General features: G+C 41.1%; 1 protein-coding gene across 2 annotated transcripts in view; it reads left to right on the forward strand.

Moving 5' to 3' along the window:
• The first annotated feature begins 500 nt into the window (after window positions 1-500).
• Window positions 501-20172, forward strand: part of cntfr (ciliary neurotrophic factor receptor) — a 221768-nt gene continuing 202096 nt past the window's right edge. Inside the window, exon 1 of one of the 2 annotated variants that reach the window (XM_079660167.1) lies at window positions 501-739. The gene's annotated coding sequence lies outside the window, so the exon portion shown is untranslated. The remainder of the gene's footprint in view (window positions 740-20172) is intronic. The other variant, XM_079660166.1, reaches the window with a different exon arrangement.

Here is a 20172-nt window from a genome sequence, read left to right on the forward strand (position 1 = left end):
GGCGTTTTCCATCGCCTTTCCTCAAGGTGTAATAGCTGTAATGCAATCGTATCAGCCTGGCAGCTGAAGGTCGACTTTTAAAAGGTTTTCATTACTGAAAAGGTCAGCTCTATCAGGTGTGAAGCACCGCCACAGCCGAGATGGAAAAGTCAAAAGACATTGAAAAAGTATTTAATTAGAAGAATTGTCTCTAATTCTATTATATTTATTTATTCCTTTTGTAGGGTAGCTGTGTAAGTCTGGCAAAAATATGTCTATACATGGTGTTTGTTCACATGCAAACTAGGGACTTTAGTGTGTAAAAGCTTGATTTGTGTGTGTGTGTGTGGGCTGTTCTCTCCACTACCCTGAGCGGTGGCTAGGGGGTGCACTGTGGACACGGTGTGTGTATGGGCAGGAGAGAGAGAGAAGGGGAGAGAGAGAGAGTGTGTGTGTGTCTCAGTAATGTATTCCTGCCTGTGGCTGGGCTGGTCACATGGGGAGAGCAGCCTGTTTAAAACAGCCTCAGCTCGCTCACTTGGAGCAGTGCGAGACACAGAGACAGACGCACACGTTCTCCCTCTCTCTTCCACATATGCACGCACACACACACACACACATGCGCGCAGACGGCAACTTTCCTCTATCGGACTGACACAATAACGCGCGGCAGGATTGACACACTCCCCCCTTGCTACAGTGGAGAAGAGGATAAGGAGTGACACATCAGGAAAAAAAAGAAACACAGAAAAAAAGAGGAGTGAGTAGTATTCTTTATATTTTTCTTATTGTGATTTTTGGGACTTCTTCAGCGAGTGGGATAGATGATGTGAGGGGGGCTAAAAAATGAGCAAAAGTGACAGAAGGGAGCGGAGATGTGGCGCTGTAGTACCTCTCCATCAATATGTCCCTCTGTCTGCAGGATCTAATGCCGTTAATTAGCAGCGTGCGCCTGGAATGAGAGGAATGCCATTTGCTCTGAGCTGGAGCGGGGTTTGCTTCAGGACCCTCGCCCTCTCCCGTGTCCTCTGTGTCTTTTTATTGTGTATTGCATGCCGGCTGCATCGTGGTGGCCAGCCTTGCTGATGTTGAGTCCCTGAGAGACGCACGCTGCTCTGCCGGTGTTAAACAGACGCTCATTGATATGCAGATGACCAGGGCACTCTGTTCTAGGGATATGAGTGAGTGATGTGTCAAAGGGGAAAGGGGGACAGTTTGCTGCCTCTCCTCCTCCTTATCTCTTCTCTTTCTCTTTTATCCTCCTTTTTCACTTTCTGACACTTCACCTGTCCCTCTCTTTTCATTAACTTTGCCGGCAGCTCCACCCTGTCTCCTTTTTTCTTCATCCAACTCTCTATCTCATTCTTTCCCAAACGCTGGTACATGCCGGTATACATAGTGGATTCCTCAGTTGCATAGAAAGAGAGAGGATCGCTAAGGAGGGGAGGGAAGGGGAGAAGAAAGAGAGAGGAATGAAGGAGAAAGTGGAAGGAGGGGAGGGTTAAGGGGGGGTATTGAAAAGGCTGACACTGGCTTGGACAATTAGCCCGGGGAGTCTGTCCTGGGGTGCTATTCTGAGAGGGGCTTTGGCCCCTGGGCCCTGGGCGCTGGGTCACGGGATGCCTTGACCCCTCCAGTCGACAGCTAGGCATGGGAGCCATTATCACGGCCTGATTGATTAGCACCGAGCGGAAATCCCTTTTCTCTTCACTCCTCGGGAGAAAAAGACGGGAGCTTTTTGTCCTTTTGCTGGTTTGGTATCTGCCTGCCTGAATGTGGAAAGCTCTTTTTTACTGTTGTCAGTTATGGAGGTCTGGTGTCTATATATGTTCTCTCTGGGGGTTGTCTTTTCCTCATGTTTTTACTCCTAGACAACATGTGCGTGTGTGTGTGTGTGTGCAAGACAGCCAAATTGCCCTATGAGAAAAGGGACTTTCCAATATTTCAGACATCTGCTCTGATCGAGTTTCCCCATTCCTCTCATCATCCTGAGTTATGCACCTGCAGAGCTAGTTAGTGATGCACTTTGGAGGCTACCTGGAGAAATATAGGAGTGAAGGCGAGAGAATGGAAACTGTGTGGTGAAAAAGAGTTGTGATAAAAGACGAGAGTGCTGAGGGAACGTAGCTTTGGGACAGCTCGGGAAATGGAGCTCATTTCTTCTGTCTATGCGTTTCCCCTCTTTACTGTGTCCCCATCTCCATCTCTTTTCTGAGTTTTGATCTCACGCTTACTTTCGCTACTTTTCACTCTCGCCCGTTAACCCCCCCTTCTACCCCCCCACACCTCCTCTGACTGGGAGTTTAGCGGGGTGTTTAGCCCAGCTCACGGCTGATCAAAGCAGTGTGTGTCAGACCGGGCTTAGCCCAGGCACTCCTAATGGAGCACCGTTTTCATGCCTAGTTGGTGGGAGGGGGATGTGAAGTTGGGTCGGGGGGGGGGGGGGGGGGCTGACAGAAACAGTTTGAGGGAAAGACAGACAGACAGACAGACAGACAGACAGACACACAGACACACAGAGAGAGAAAGGGGTATGAATAAGAACTGCAGATAACAGCAGGCAGGCTAATAGAGTGAAACAGAAAGACAGGCAAGCGGGGGAGAGACACTTCTGTCAAAAGCACACAGAGAGTCACAAAGAGAGACAGAGGGAGGGCAGGGAGACGGCCAGTAAATATCTTTCCAGCTTTCTTTTTTCTTAGTCGAGGGACCTTGCACCAGTAGGGCATACAGTTTAGCACAGGATAGCTCCCACACATGGTTTGGTTTTAGGCTGGAAGCAACACCAGACAGGAAGAGGTGTGTGTGTGTGTGTGTGTGTGTGTGTGTGTGTGTGTGTGTGTGTGTGTGTGTGTGTGTGTGTGTGTGTGTGTGTGTGTGTGTGTGTGTGTGTGTGTGTGTGTGTGTGTGTGTGTGTGTGTGTGTGTGTGTGTGTGTGTGTGTGTGTGTGTGTGTGTGTGTGTGTGTGTGTGTGTGTGTGTGTGTGTGTACATGAAAAAAGACATGTGTATGTGTTTGCCTGGTAGGCATCTGTGTGTCTGTCTATGTATATGCCAAGCAGCAGACAGGCATGCATGTAAACTGTGTATTGATTTTTAACAGACTATAAAGAAAGCCGTCTAGACTTCTTGGACAATGACCCTGAAGTTCTAAGTTTTACGTATATTCTAATAACGACATTTTTGGAAGAGGAAATAATTTCTCAGTAGATTAAGGTGGAAAAAAGTTTTAACCTTGAGAAATTAAGCCCTTAAAATTCAGAACAGTACTTATATCTTATTAAGAGGTACTAAAGTGATTCTCAAGAGTCCTTTTGTCCGAAATGATTGAGAAGGGATGTCAGGGTTGATTAACTGTCACTTAAAGACTTTTTATTTAAGAGACTGTTATAGATACTTCTGAATGTATCTTCTCTCTCCTCTAATATTTCCTCTCCTCCACACTCTATTCCTTTACTTACACAAGTTCCCTTTTTCATACCCCAATATATCGTCTCTAATTCAATTCATCCTTCCCTTGTTCCCCCTCCTGCTGTCTCCTCACCCCTTCCCACCCATCATCCTTTACTCTCTCAGGTCTTTTCATTTTTTTCTCCTTCTTGCCTCTCCTTCTCCCATCCCCACCTCGCAATGCTGGTGTTTATGCTTCAGACAGAAGAAAGGTAAGGTAAAACTAGGATAATATTTCCCCTAACATACTTAATGCCTGGGTAAATATCCTTGGACAGATGTCCGAGTGCAGGCCTGATCAGAGGAGGGCAGAAGGAGGGGGGGGGGCGCTAATCTCACTGCTGTAACGTACACAAAGGCTACAAATTGGAAGCTGGTGTTGAGAGGGAGGAGGTGGAGAGACTTTTTTGCCTTGAAAAGTTGAGGATTTTCCTGAAGCGTTTTCTTTTATTTGAAACACTTATTACAAACTTATTACCAATAATAACTTTTGGCTTTTGCCGGTGCACTCTGCAACCAGGTGTCCGTACTCAGCCAGAGATTGTTGGAAAATGTGCCACCACTCCATGGCAAATTTGGAGTCTTACAGTTACAGTAGTGCAATGACACCAAGTACATCATTATTGTGCTATAAGTTGAGTATTTAAGGGTGCATTCACACCTAATAGTCCGTTTTTCACCAGATGACAGTTTGTTACATTGTTTCATTTTTCAGAAGGTTCGGTTTGCATTCACACGGGCAAAACTCAAACGGACTATAAACTTTAAACACAAGTCATGTGCACGGAAATGCTGTTCAACCATTGGTCAGACATTAAGGGGGTAAAAACGCAAATCCCAGCAAAGTTTCTACCGGAGCCTCCGCCATTGAGCATCGGCACTTTCGGCAAGTTATTCTCATGCTGCTGTTAATCTGGAGATCAACAGACACTAGCGGCCCGCGCATATGATTATATAATCAGACAACGTCCGTTAAAAAACATTATAGCACATACAATGAGAGACGTTCTGCAGTAAGGAGGGGCGTTTCACCGACGACAGGTGTTCTTACTTTTATGTAGTTGACGGAGAATTTGTACTTTACAGGACACTGTTCAACACTTCATTCTGCTTTACTCTTTAACTAAACAACCGCGGATGTCTTGAAAGACTCTTTCGCTAAAGATTTTGAAGATATCCACGTTCTTGTGACACGTAAATACTGCGCTTCCTATGCTTTGTTGCGGACTGCGTTCACACCAGCAATGAACCGCTCCAGAGTTCGCAAGCGCTCCGAGACCACCTTTCTTAGCGGACCAGAGTCCGGTTGTTTAGTTCACTTAAGAGGTCTCGGACTGTGTTCACACCGACCCAACTGAACCGCACCAAGCGGCTAAACGCACCAGGGTTCGATTCAACCGGACTATACAAGGCAGGTTTGAACACACCCATGGTACTTTTACGTAAAGGACCTGAATACTTTTTCCACCACAGTTGTACTTTCCATTCATATAACAACAATGTGTGCTAGTCAACAAAATAGCTCTGAATTATGTACTCCAACAAAAGCGCTTTAATTTAAGGTGTGAAAAACTAAGTAGGCTAAACCTGTGTTCACTCTGACAGACATATTTGATCAATATTTAATACCTAAGGCTGCTAATGTAATTTGCAAGTTGTAGCAACAATTTAATTCTGTTGCCACGAAAAACTTTTATATCTCAATCAACAAAAGATGATTAAAGATTGCCTCTGAATCTTTTTAGACGACTGTAAGATTTGTAATATATACGTATATTAAAACTGAACCTAATTAGATTTACTGAAGGATAGAAAAGGATTTAGATCTGATAAGCTGATTCACTGAATCTGGATTTGACAAAAAAAATGTGAAACCCTAGGAGAGGTTCAGAGGAAGAGACTCTGAAGCATATTTATGTGTACATAAACACATCAGAGGCGTATGATATATCTCGAGCTCTTTGTACACAGCTATTGTCCAAGCGGCAGCGAAGAATCGAGAAAGCAAGTCCCGTGCTTTTCTCCTTCTACCCTCTCCCGCTCTCTTCTTAGTTAGATATGCCACTTGCTGTGTGCTTTTATCTAAATGCACCTAAGGGTGTGAGAACATGACACAATTTGGTTGAGATTGGGCCCCAATTAAGGCAGCCTCACAAGCGTTTCAGAGATTTTACAGCGTCTTCCTCTCTGCACCCTGAGCTGGAAGATCTCGGAGGGGGGGTGGACGACTCTTTGTGTAATTATTTCTGTTATCCGAAAGAACTCTTGGTACATTTTTAATATGCAGATGTTAAAACACTCTAATGCCATAACATATCCTCTTACTTTGCATCAGGACCTTACGCTGTGAAATGTTCCTAAAAAAAGTCTCGTCGATCCTCATTTTCTTGTATATTTGGGCTTCTTTTGCAGTTTTTTCGCCTGTTTCTCTGCGTGTGAGCCACTCTGTCAGTCTGCTTTCATGCTTATCAACTTGCCCGTGTGCCAGCGGGTCAGTTTGCGCGTCAACTTGTGTGCGTATCTGCTTGCCTCTGCTGCGTTTTCATCCTTAGACAGCTCTCTGTGTAGCCCCTGTAGCATTCTTGCAGCAGAGGCAATAAAGGAGTTTGACTGCTCTAACTTTCGGATCAAAGTAAACGAAGGATGAAAGGAGGGAAATGGAATATGCATCACTCATCCCCCCCATGCGAACATGAAGAAAAAATGCCTCCTCCAGTAGAGGGCAAACCTCCTAAATATATGTGTCATATATTTACCCCTCAAGTTATTGCTGTTATAACATTTACATCCTGGTACTGTACTGACAGCAACAGCACACTTTTTAATATATCTTATACATGCTAGAAACACACACGTATCATCACAAACATGCAAATTTAGCTTTTTTTATTATAATTTGTGTTTATATATTTTTTCATTTGTTTTGAAGCAATTCTCTAGTTAGCTTTTCGCAGAGAAGCAGTTGTCGGATAGTCAGAAATGTCTAATATCTCGGACTTTAGCTCACCCACCTTTTATTTGTATCAAAGGAGGTGAATGTGGCATGTAGCCGTAATTTTCGGACTATAAGCCGCGCCTTTTTTCACATTTTTCGACGCTGCGGCTTATATAACGGTGCGGCTAATCTATGGATTTTTACAGCTAACGGCCACTAGGGGACCTCCTAAATCTATGGATTTTACAGGTTACAGTCCACCACCTTTAACTCTATGGGCTCTATGGCCGGTCCGCGCCCCCCACCTTTAAGCGGCGGGCTCCAGCAGGAAAAGCTGGAGGCCGGAAAAGAGTGAGACAGGTAGCGCGCAAAAGTAAAAGTGGAACCAAGAGTGGTACGAGAGACAGAACGAGAGCAAGACAGACAGACATTACGAGAGCGAGACAGTTTGTCCCCGTACCACTGGTTGAAAACCGCTGCTGTAGATGACTGCCGGTACGTGCGCTGGGAGCGCACCGTTTAAGTTTGGAAGTTGAAAAGTTTGTGTGTCTGAAACGCTATGTGATACAGTACAGTTTACACAGCACAGTACATGTTCTGTAGCTACTATTGCACTAAATGGTAACACTTGAATACGTTATGCAAATATGCAACTTGTTTGTTGAACTGTTAATAAATGGGAGCTTCCTCAAACAGCCATCTCTTTCCCGACAATCCCCTCTGTGCACGAACCCTTACATATGGTAATTAAACATTAAAACACCTGCGGCTTATAGTCCAGTGCGGCTTATATGTGTACACATCATTCAATTTAGCTGCTGCGGCTTATATTCAGGTGCGCCTTATAGTCCGAAAATTACGGTATACCTGCCTTCCCCTACTCTTTGTAATAATAATTGGCTGCACAGTATGACTGCTAATGCATTTACAGTATAGTTTGATCTGTATATGTTTCAAATAATAGCAGTAGGCTTTGATCCTTAATCATTTCCTTCTCAAAACTTTGTACAACTTTTTGTTAATACGACCACAGCTCTTGTTTGGTTGGAAATAAACGTTTTTGTGTGTGTTTTATTCACAAAATAATAATGTGGTGGTCACATCGTTGTCTTTTCATCCATTAATCATGCTGCAGTTCTTTTATTTATCCCAAACTGACAACTAGCACATCACTGCCGGTGTAGAAGAAGATTCTCTTTTTCAAAGTGTGTAAGGGGAGTTTATTTGTACATGCTGCCACATGTTGCTTGTTTTATGCATCCCCTGACAAGGTGTCAAACGAGGCGAGCGAAGAGATGTGTGGCTGTCAGGGAAAGTAACAGGACATCAGAGAAAAGCTTGCAACTGAATAAGTGAGACGACAAGGAGAGGCCGTGTGTTGCTAACGGCTGACAAGATCATGGTCATTCTTGACGGAGAGGTGGGACGCAGCGGTCAGGAGAAGCAACAGTAAAAGTTTATTCTAAAACAAATGCAGGACGTTTTCTCCCGAGGCGGAATAGACAACCAAAACAACACGGAATCCCTGACAGGACAAAGGAGAGGCATACGCTAACAACATACAGTATGTGACTTGTTGACTGAGGGATTAAAGGAGACAGCAGAAAGACGACTCGGAAGGTTGGGAGGAGGCTCACAACAAAGCGATTGTGGTCAAAGGCGAGGAGCAAAAGAAAGTAGATCAAATGATGAAGCAGAAGGCAGTTTTACTGAAGGATACCATTGGGCATGATTGTGGTCAAACATGGGAGAGGAGGACCAGAATGGTGTGGAGGGGACGACAGGAAATGTGCGGTTTTAGAAAGACTTTCAACAGAATGATTAGAGCAGTAAGAGAAGACAGGAGGAAGGGAAGGGCACAACATAAAGAGAAAGGTGAACACATGGAAGCCTAAAACCATAATGGCCACTATAGGATTGCGGTCAGAGGAGACGAATGAGTGCAAAGATTAGAGGAAATGAAAGGGGACATGTTGGACAGGTTTGGAGAGGAGACGGTGCTTGTTGATTTGACAATAGTCATCGTGGAGAATACAAATGGAAAAAGAGGTAGGCGATCAAATGCCAAATGCAGGAGGAGGACACGAGCCTCAAAAGTTATGTTGCCCGCGGCAGTAGTACTCTAAATTAAATTAAATTTGTTTTTTTCAAGCATGTGAAATGTCAGTTGTCCAGGCAAAGACAATGTTATGTGACATCCTTACAAATGACACATCAACTTCTCAGGACACGAGTGTGTCAACAGAAGTTGTTTGTACTATTTGGAACACACGTAACCCAAAATAACCTGAAACGTTGGTAAATTGGATTTCTGTTTTCGCCCTCGCAGCTACAGCTTTTCAGCTCGCTTTATTTGAAATTCAGGTCTGCTCTCACAGTACATCAACATTCGGATTCTGCAACACAACCACCCTCATTTATTTTCATGTTTACTTCTCTTTTAAAACTCAAATTGAGACCTGACATCCCCAGCCGTGGGTGCGGAGGATGTTCTGGGATCGAGACGCGTTATTAAATATGCAACGTGTTTAAAAATGAATGAATTTTCCATCAATCTACATTAGGGCTCCCACTTTATGATAGTGACATGCAGATATCTATATTATATTTTGGGAATATTTCACATATATTTATGTATTTGAGATATTAAATATATACAGGCTGTTGAAAGGCTTTGGGCCCTGCCGCGGGCATTTCAGGCTGTAGGTAAATGTGTGTATGTGTTTGCGCTGCCTATGTGTCTATCAAAGGTCTTTGCCCAAGTGGGTGAAGCTCCTTATGTCCGTCTCTTTCCATATCAGTCCATATATTTGCTTGGGGACGTGTATAGAATCATGCCTCTCTGCACATGTTAGAGTGAGTGCCTCTCTCCGAGCCGGAGGCTTTTAATCTATTAAAGCCTGATCCTTAAACACTAATCAATGCACCCTTTTATATTTCCATTACAGTGCAGAGGGAAAGGAATAAATAAAGCATGACAGGGGAGCTCAATAGTGGCCACATAGCGTTGGAAAGTCCCTCCGGTTGTTCAAACCAGAGGAAGGATAAGACTTATCTCTGTTTAAACAAAAGTTGCTGTGCTGCTGCGGTACATTTTACATTTAAAATGGCTCTATATTTTTTATGAAATCTCAAATGGCACGCAGAGATTGCAGACCTTCGCCAAAGCCAATGCTGCATTAAATAGCGTCTTAGATGTAATGATGGAAGATTTGAATGAAATTCTCTTACTCAGAAATACTCACTCAGTGGAATTCACTCTTTGCATTAGTATTAGTATTATACAGCGCTTGGGGAGTAGTGTTCAGGGCCATTAAACCTGTGCACACACACACTTTGTCGGATCTGGGACTTGAACCAAGGATATTCTGGTGACTAAGCAAACTCCCTATCGAATCAGTCAGTGCCCTGTTGTTTTATTTTTGTATGTATGCCATGTGATTTATGGAATTGATGAGGCTCCCGATAGCACAGCCAACAGGATGTGAATGTTACCTTTCATGAACAAGTGTCACCTTGCATGGAAGCCCCTGGGCCTGAAATATAAATCCAGTCCTTATACCCATTTACGACCTATCCAGGGTGTTCATAATACACCTCTCGACCAATGTCAGTAGTATTAATATCCAGAACCCCCCCACTTTTTTTCTAAATTTGTCTTAAAGGTTTAGCACCTTTTAAATTGATAAAGAATAGTTTTATGCTTGTTTTGACTCCATCATATTTTATATTTCCAAAAATAAGCAGTCAGGTGATCAGGTTATTAAAGCCAAACGTGTTCCAAGATTATTTAAAATACACTTTATTTGGACGTAAAAGCGAAAGCAAGTATTGCCATGTCGATAAAAACCCTTCATTGCACATGAGAGGGGATTTTTACATTACATTGCATTTAGCTGACGCTTTTATCCAAAGCGACTTACAATAAGTTACATCCTTGTTTACTACTCAGTTTGCCTCGGAAAGTCTCTTTCTTTAGCAATGTCAATGCTCCGTGAAATTTCAGTATGTGCAATGTTATGACGCATAATATGACGCAATTAAAAATAATAATATGATGCAACATTTAATTCAAGGTCAAGTTTAAATTGGAAAAATGTCCGCATTCTTAATCACAGAGCTAACAAAATGCTACCAAAGTGCTGTGTCACATGTTGCCTCTCCAACTGGGATCTGTGTTGCTACAATTACAAATATGATTAACGTACACTTGACAACATTCAGACTGATAATTGCCTCTGCTTGCGCGAGAATCTCTACTTTCTGTGCAACATGCTCCATTAGCAGCCTCACGTCGCGGTCCTCCCACCCCCTCTCTTTTCCTTCGTCTTCTTTACATGTAGTGCTCCTTTTGCTCTTGGTATTGCACCATGTATTCCTTGGAGACCATGTTCAACCGGTGATATATGCACTGTAGCATTCGGTCGGGAGAGAACACTTTCAAGCTTTGCAGAGGACAATATGCAATCCAGACAGCAACTTACTGCAGTGCAACAGGAAGCCACATCCCCCCCCCCCCCCCCCCCAAACCCCCCCCCCATTCCCATTCAAACCCACTAAACTGACAGTTTGCCTCTTCTCAGATCACTATTTATTAGCTATGTCTGCTTGTGTACATGTCCCTCAACCACAATTAATGTAGTGTACTTAAGTGGCAGATTTGCATTAGGCTGAGCTATCCCTTGAAGTATACTTTATTAGCGTTGTCTGAGTAACATGCACCAACAGTCCCCCCCCCATTGCAACCCCACCCATCCCCTCGGATCCAACGCGCACACTTCTGTTTCCCCACACTTAGCCAACAGTATTTTCTCTTCACCCCGAGTGTACGTGTGTGTTTTTCCGCTCCGCTGTGGTAGTTTATTAGCGATGTCTCCTTTGATAGTTAGTGTGCACGCCTGATTATGGCTGAAAGGGAGTGGGCCGGGCGCTGGGCTGGAGGAAGTCTGCCTAATGATATTAACAACATCCTTTATTGGGTGGCTACTGCAGGGAGAGGGAGGAAGGGGGAGGAAAGATAATGCAGGGAGGGGGAATAGACTGAAAGAAAAGGGGAAACAGGGGAGAGTGAACTTTTTGGGGTGAATCAAAGAGACAGTGTGTGGAAGGCAGGGGGGGGGGTTAGTTTGTCAGGGGATTTAGCCAAAACGGGACAGAATTATGAGGGGGGTGGTTAACGCTACGCAAGTCGCCAAATACCATGATGCTAGATATTCCCCCATATTACCATTGTAATATTTTACAGAGCTGGTTGTGCCCCTCTAATAGAAACTGTCATATCACAAATCGCCTAGCAACCCCGTCTGGCTCCATCATGGAGGTCCACTGGGGGGGATTAGCCGCGTGTAAATAATGGGCAAGTGCCTTAACAGCAGGGACGGACAAACAAGGCTACCTGGGAAAAAGATTGTTGTGATTCTGATTTTAAGTTTGTGTGTGAAGGAGAAGCCTCAAACTATAAGGAGAAATGGCTTCTTAAACCAAGTTTTCTGTAAAATATGCAGAAAGTCATGTCAGAAGAGCAGAAACAACACGTTTAATGCTGTTAGAGAATATGTCACTGGTTGTTCTCATTGGTCGGTTCGGGTTTTTATAAAAAAAGGAGTGAATTAAACTTAATTTTCAGGTTTATACTAGTGTTTGTGTTCCTCCTAGAACATGTTGATTTAACATAAAAAACAACAACTTTAAATGTTCAATTGTATGCCTGTCTCTTTAGGTCTGGAAAAAAGCCTAGTCAGCTTTTATTGACTTGCGACAAAAATATGGCACACCTTTGCAAAGGTAGAATTTGGAGACAAAGTTGCATGGAATGTTTTCTGAGGCAGCAAAAAAATTGAAAACTTGCTTTTTTGTTTTATTTCAAATGTATGCACAAGACTGTACATTTTCTTTACGGTATCGTATCTTGAACGTAGTAATCGGTGTGTTTGCTAACACCAAGGTAACATTTACTTATGTCTGTAAATGAGCTTTTGCTTTTGTATTTGATATCATTTGTAATGTCTAAGTATTATTCATAGTCATCACTTCTATAGGTTTCTAAACATCCGTGTTTATCATTGTCGCCGTATTCAAGTGTTTGCTCACTAACTCATATGCAGAAATATTCACATTATTCTTTTCCTCGTTCAATGTCACACAAAAGATGAAAGCGGAGGCATCATCGACACCAGAGCCCAACAGACAGGCAGTGAATGAATGGCGGGGGATTATTTACATAACCAGTTTATGTTCCTTTGTGCTGTTGAAAGACATCAACAGACACTAAACGAGATTAAGGTATCTTCTGTAAACTGGCATTGAATGGTCGAGAGAGCGGAAAACACCCACGTTCACTTAGAGAGAAATGCACTTTATTACTGCATCAAAGTATATTAATGATGAAACTAGTGCATTGAGGTTTACTCAGTCTGAATCAACATGTGGAGCGACCGTGGATACATTCACAAGAGTATCATCTAGAGTCTGAGATTCTTAAGATCACACAGCACAAAAAGACACACACAGGGCCAACATTGAGCAGCAACACTGGATAATCCATTTCCTTTAAGGTCAAATGAAATGGATTTAACTCAGCTGTCACTTTTAGTTTAGATACAATAGTCTACAAAACAGAGAGCTTTGGAGAGAGTCGGCAAATGGAGCTTTATTTCTCTCTTAAATTGATTTGTTTTGCATCTTCAACACCAATTATATTCATCATTCTGTCCCTGCTCAATGTTGCAGCTTGTTTTGCTTTAACAAATCAGTTTTAGTACATCCTCAAATCCTAATTTACAGACTCATTACAAAACAATAAAAACGCATCAAATAGCAACCAAAGAAAACAATTTGGGTCTTTGTTCCGAACAAACGTACTTGTTTTGCTGTACTCCCCTTAGCAAGTCTGTTTTTTTGGGAGAAAACCATACACGAAACAGCATATGTTAACAGATGCAATCAAAAGACAATGTTCCACCCTGTCTAGCACAACCACCGACACCCATGTAAACACGCGGAGCTGTCACACACACACACACACACGCTCGTTCCAACTCACACAAACACACACACACACACACTCACACACAGACAGCATGTTGATTGTTAAGCAGCAACCAATCCACATCTCCCACAAACACCCGGTGAAAGCTATCACCTTGAGAAGCCTCGCTCCACACCAAAAAAATGTCAGGGCTGGCAATTTCCTCCGTTTACCTTGGCGAGGTGCCTAAGGTCCCATACTCCTCCCAGATGTGTGTGTGCGTGTGTCTCCACAGGCATGTTTGTTTGTCTGTTTACGGGCCTGTTGGTCTGCACACGGGTGAGTGTCAGCTGTGTGGCTGTTTTGTTCGTCTGTCTGAGTTTCAGTGTGTGTCAGTGCGTGTGAAAGCTACACAAGGACGGATAAATAAACTCATTCTCTTGCACTTCGTCTCTCTGTAAGCAGTGTCAGCATCTCTCTTCACCTGTGGCTAAGGAGACATATCACACACACACACACACACACACACACACACACACACACACACACACACACACACACACACACACACACACACACACACACACACACACACACACACACACACACACACACACACACACACACACACACACACACACACACACACATACACACATGCTAAATCACACAGGCATACACAAATGCATGCAAAGGCATTGACTAAATGCAGCGACAGCGTTTAACAAAACACACATCTTCAGTTTGCCATCATCAGCGAGCACATGCGCCTTGTCACATACATTGCATATACAGGGTGTCGCGATGACACAGTTGTGTCATCTGCACACACAGAAAGCAGTTTGCCAGAGTAAAGATATCATTAGTATTAACCCACAATCTTTCCCCAGGTAGAGCCTGAATACCCTCCATTGTGGGCATGTGTGTTTGTGTGAGAGAGTAAGAGATACCACTGACCTATCTTTGACTTGGAGGCAGAGATTCAAATATTTCCTCATCGGTAAGGTACACAAAGTAGAATACCCAAATACACTTTAAATGGCTTCTATCCTTGAGTTGTTGTGTGTGTGAGTGTGTGCAAGTAATATTGATATATTATTTTTCTATAAATTGCATCCACCATATAATGATACATTTGTGTCTGCCTCTACAGAGAGAAAACCAGTTTTATTTTTATATGATTTGTTTTGAAGAGGACATCGATAGTCAGAAAGTTTGTTTTCTCTTTTCATTTCATTTCAAATATCATCTCTTGAGCTTCTTTCAACTGTTTTAATTAATGTACACTCTAAAAAATACAAAAATAGAGAGCAGGTAAACATCGATTAGATCTTCAATATTTTACCCCTCTAATGCATACACGCTTACACACACACACCTCACACATTGCCTGTTGTTGGGTTGACAGTAGCCGAATGGACATTTTAAACATATCGTGTGTAACTTTTTAAAGTCTTTCAACCGGATTTGTACAGGTGTGATAGCACCCTTTTATGGACCTTCCAATGCCTTTATCTAACACTGTTTCAGCATTAGAAAAACTGGAACACTTTTCCATTCATAGCTTCTAAATCAAATAATCTGAAAGGTCACCTTACAGGGGCCGGTTCCCTCACTTCGATGTCCTCCAGCAAACCAACACTGTCAACATGGAAACGACCAAACAGAACCGGACAGAGCATGTAAACTGGCTGCATGAAACGCCACGGTGCTCCGGCCAATAATTTGATGCCTGGTGGATAAAAAACCCCGGTCCAAACACCAGCTGAACACACCATCTGTTTCTCCGCGATCCCACTCATTAGGGATACGTATTTTAATTTGTATGTATTTCCCTTGTCATTTCACGGCCAGTGCTATCAGCCTTCTATTTCCTGCCGTGTTTATCCAATTGTCATTTCATTTGCAGTCTCATCAGAGCTTACCATTTTGTTAGTGCTAATTTTGAGACACTTTTTCAACTCCTTTTTTTCCAAGCACAGATTTCGTTTAATTCAGTCACAACATCATTTAAAGATATATATACTTTTGGGCAAATTTGAGACATGAAACTTGAAGATATCTCAATTTTTAACAACGCTTTTGTAAAGTTGACTATAAACAGAAAGCAGAATTGTGTCCCAGAACTCCTCCAGTGATTGTTCTGTCACAGCTGTGTTCATTATGTTTTTTCTGGAGAAGCCACATTTGAAAACCAATAGACCCCGTCAGCAGAGAAGCCAGAGGCGGCCAGTCATGCTAGCCTTCTGCCACCTCTCCCTGTAGATGCAACCTTTTTTACATCTTCCATCTGTGGCTCTGTGATCACTCGAAACAGCCACCTGCAGTGGTGCCATCGCTGACAGGCACAAACAGAATTAGTTTCATCCATCCCAATTTTAGTAACATCGTCGTTGTTTGTTAATGACGTGTCTCCACATGTGTATGTCGGAAAGAGTTCAGCATGTTTTCAGCTGCAACACAGTTTTTTTTCCGCCTGTGATCTTGAACTCTGGCTACCACACCATCAACTGACCGAGAGCTGTACAAGATAATCAAACATTCATAGGAAATACATCATTAGGTGGACAAATGTTGTGTGAAAAGAACATTTGACAGCGAGGTGTTGCATTATGTCCCACAGCGCATTTTGCATGCTTGTGTCAAAGTTATGAGACGTTACAAGTTTATGAGAATAATGTTTATTAGTATTTTGATTTTCCAGGTAAATACATATAACCTTTAGAAATAAAATAAAATAAAACAATAGTCACAATCATCATTTTATCATTGCTATAGTAGATAAGTCAATAAATAAATGCCCTGTAAAAAATATAAGAAATAAATCATGCCAAAAAATGTTTTATAAATAGTATACGAGTTTTAGTAGTAAATAATAATAATAAAAAAGGAAAATTATTCAATAACAAGCATCATTTAATGGATGTTATTTTTTTGTAAATGCTAGGGATGTCCCGATCAACTTTTTTTGCTCCCGATCCTATTCCGATCATTTGATTTTGACAATTTGCCGATACCGATTTTTCCCGATCCGATCTTTATGCAATGCCTTAAGAGAAAAAAAAAAAAAAGCATTCAAGTTGTCCCTTAAGGTTATTTTTTTATTTAAATTGGATATTCTATCCAACATGGATATAGCTTCTTTTTTTCACAGCAGCATTGGATCAGTTCAGTTGTGCAGCATTGGATCAAAACAAAATAAAGCTTTCAGTACTCGTTAGCTTACTGCTACAATTAGACACTGCGCCCTGCCCACTCTGTTGCCAGATTTGAGAGAAATAAGCAACCAGGTCTATGAAGGCCCAAAGAAGCAACACATACATGATGTTGTGTAATTTGAAACCAAAACTAAGGCCTCAGGATGACTTTAAGACTTGAACATGGTCATTTTTGTTTTGTAACATTGAATACAAAATTAAAAAAAGTATTTAAATTTTTTTTTTTTTTAAATCCCGATCCCCGATTTTTTTCTACCGATTCCGATCTTTTGAAAATCACGTGATCGGCTCCGATCCCCGATCACGTGATCGGATCGAGACATCTCTAATGCATATTATTTTTATGTTGGATATATATATTATTTACATTTTGTTTTTCCAGCAAAATACATAAACCCCCCCAAATAAGGAAATCAAATAATAGATAATCATCTCAATGATACGGTTCACAGACAATATTATAGTAAACAAAGTAAATAAATAAAATCTCCAAAATAGACAGGTAAGAGTAGTAAATAATAAAAAGTAAAAAGAAGAACATTTAAAGAAAATGTGCTTTAATTATTCAAAACTATGTAAAAAGTCATGCAACATTGTTAAAAGGTTTTAGTAGTGGGGACATGCATGTGCGTGTATGTGTTCGAGAGTGGATGTGGATTACATTTCACTGCTGAGGCATGTCGAACAGTCGGTCAATTCCCTGCCACACGTTCAGTTTTCCCTCCCCATGACAAATTCCTAGATTTCCCCACAACACATTCCTGATGCGTTATTGGTCATGGACATTATATGGTCTCACATATTCTGTCTCTGGTAGTCTGGGAAGTGTCAAGTTGCATGTATGCGAGTGAGTTAAAATGGGAAAGACAGAGAAAGTAAAAAGACAAAACAACATTAAAGCCAGAAGTGTTTCATTTCCTATCGGAGAAGATTTAGTGTCATGCTAATGGCGTTTTTCGAAGAAGTCTGGCTGGCTTTATTTGAATTTAATTAATTCTCTATTGTCTTTACAAAGAGCCGGAATTAATTTGTGATGTAGTCATGCTTCAGTATTTTAATTTAAACTAACTTAATGACTTCTTTAAGTACCGATAATACCCACTTTGGTTAAAACAAGAAAAGAAAAATGTTCCTACAAACAAAAGATCAGTTGACTCTTAGTCATGTCATATCCTGTCTAAATCCATTAAAGCAGATACACGATCCCACATAATGACATTCAAATATTCTCCAGACCTTCTCCCATAAACAATGTGCCAAAAGAAGCCTTTTAAACCAGAGGGAGAATGTTGTCTGTGAAGAATAAAATGAATGTTTGTAGTGGCAGTGGGGGAACTGACATGGCTTGAGGCGTCCATATTGTTGAGGAAAGTTAAGGAGGTTTAGCTCAAGTGTGAAATCCATATTGAAGCCCTTCGGTTATGCTCCACTTGACGGGTTGCGTGTGTCTGTGTTGGTGCGTTTCCACATCTGTCTGTCCATGTGTGTGTGCGTCTACTTTCATGCTTCGTCCGTGTGTGTTATATTAGAATGTCTCTGCGCGTTGGTACGAGTGTATCACACTGGTATTTCCATTTAAAGGTGTGCCTCTGTGGTGTAATTCATGACCCCCTTAAATCCATTGACTGGTAGCTCAAAAAGACCCAAATTTAGAGAAAAAAAGTCCATATGGTACTTATCATAAGCGAGCATATTTCTCCATTACTAGAAGCAATTGGTTTTAATTGCCTACTTAGAAGTAATATGGCCTCAAACTAGCATTTTTTTCTCATAAAACCTAAATGAAATATGAGAATGCCTATTAAGTGCCACGATTATGTTATAATAATCAGAAAATGGAGTTGTCAAGACTGGAAAGCCTCGTTTTAGATGGTAGTTACACACCATATGCTGGGTGTGTATGTTGGGAAGTAAATTGATGGCTACACAGGGATATTTCGTCCCAATTGATCCCACTTAAAATGTTCGATATAATTAATCAGAACCTTATTGTCGCGTAAACACAGACTGAATTTTGCATTGGTCTATTTGAGGTCCCAAAATAGTTGAAGGTTTATAATTATTTTTCTTCTTTACTTGCTTGTAAAGCGCTTTGAGCACCAGGAAAAAGCGCTATATAAATAACATTATTATTATTATTATTATTATTATTATTATTATTATTATTATAATAGAATATTTATTATATACTTTGACGATACAGATTGGTACATGACTGCATCTTTTTGCCTTATTACTTCATATTCTACCCTGTACTCAATTAAAAGTAAAATACATGCATTGTCAAAATACTCAAAATCAAGTAATATTTCCTAGTACTACAATCTTAATCTCATTACTATATCCCGGAAAATGGCCTTCATATATGATATACTAATTTATATATAACATTATTAGATTCCAAATCTAAAAAAACTAAAAAAGCTTTCAAATAATTGTACTGATTTCTAATACATTTTCTCAATTCGTACATGTAGTAGAGTATAATTTTAAAGAAGCATTAAATGGAAAAACTTTAGAACTTTATAATTGTATTTAGGTAACTAGTTAAATGTAGTTACTTCCCGCCACTGCACATTGGCAGTGAAGAATATCCACTCAGGGATAATTCCTAAATAGCACAGTGGCCTCGGTGTGCACTCCATCCTGTCAGGTGTTAATTAGTTTGAAATAATCCCACATCTTCAGTGCTGCAGTTTAAATTCGGAAGTATATTTAACTCAATGATCACTTGACTGAAATGTGAGAATTCTGCTGAGTCAGAGTTCAAGAGTGGCTTAAGCCGTGACTTAATTTCACTGATAAATGGCTTTGAGGGAAGCTTACGGCTAACGCTTTAATTGACTAAGCATGATTTCCCTATCTTCAAATGGTCATCACATTGTCCTTCCTCTTAACAATAATGTCCATCGCCTGGAAGCGTGTTACAAACTGTAGAATATCCTTGGTCATAACTAGAGTTGCAAAGGGGCGGAACATTTTCAGGTACATTATCGGTAAGTTTCCGGTAAATGTTCATGGGAAGTTAAGCTGGGGAATTTTGGAAATATTTCATATTGGAAACTTTCCATGGGAATAATGGGAATTATGACGACTAACTGGGAATTGAGGGTAATTACTAAAAAATATATCTGTTGAAATGTTTTTTTAATTGTATCATATCCAAGCATACATATAAACATTTTTGTTTTATCCTAAGAAAACATCCATGCAAATTGATACAATTAAAAAAAACATTTCAACAGATTTATTTGTAAGTAGAACAGAACACGTTTTAATTATTTTATTGAACAATCATGTGTTTCATTGAAGAACAAAAACATGAATGTTTAGTTAAATATGACATCTAGAAATCATCTGTGCACGCGATGGAGGAATGCACAGTGCCTGTAGGGGGTGTGGTCTCAATAGCCATGCAGTAAGCAGTGTGTTATGTGCATGTGATTAAGGAATGGTATGGATATTCGAGTGTAGTATTCATTCACTTGAATGGCATCTGTTTGTTTTAGTCAAAATTATGCTAAAATATACTTTCCCCAACTATATCATAGTTCCCTATGAAGAGCCAACCTTCAATTTAGAACATTCCCATACATTCCCGTTAATTCCCTTAAATTCCCGTTA

The sequence above is a fragment of the Notothenia rossii genome (genome assembly GCF_949606895.1).
Source record: "Notothenia rossii genome assembly, chromosome: 11".
NCBI lineage: Eukaryota > Metazoa > Chordata > Actinopteri > Perciformes > Nototheniidae > Notothenia > Notothenia rossii.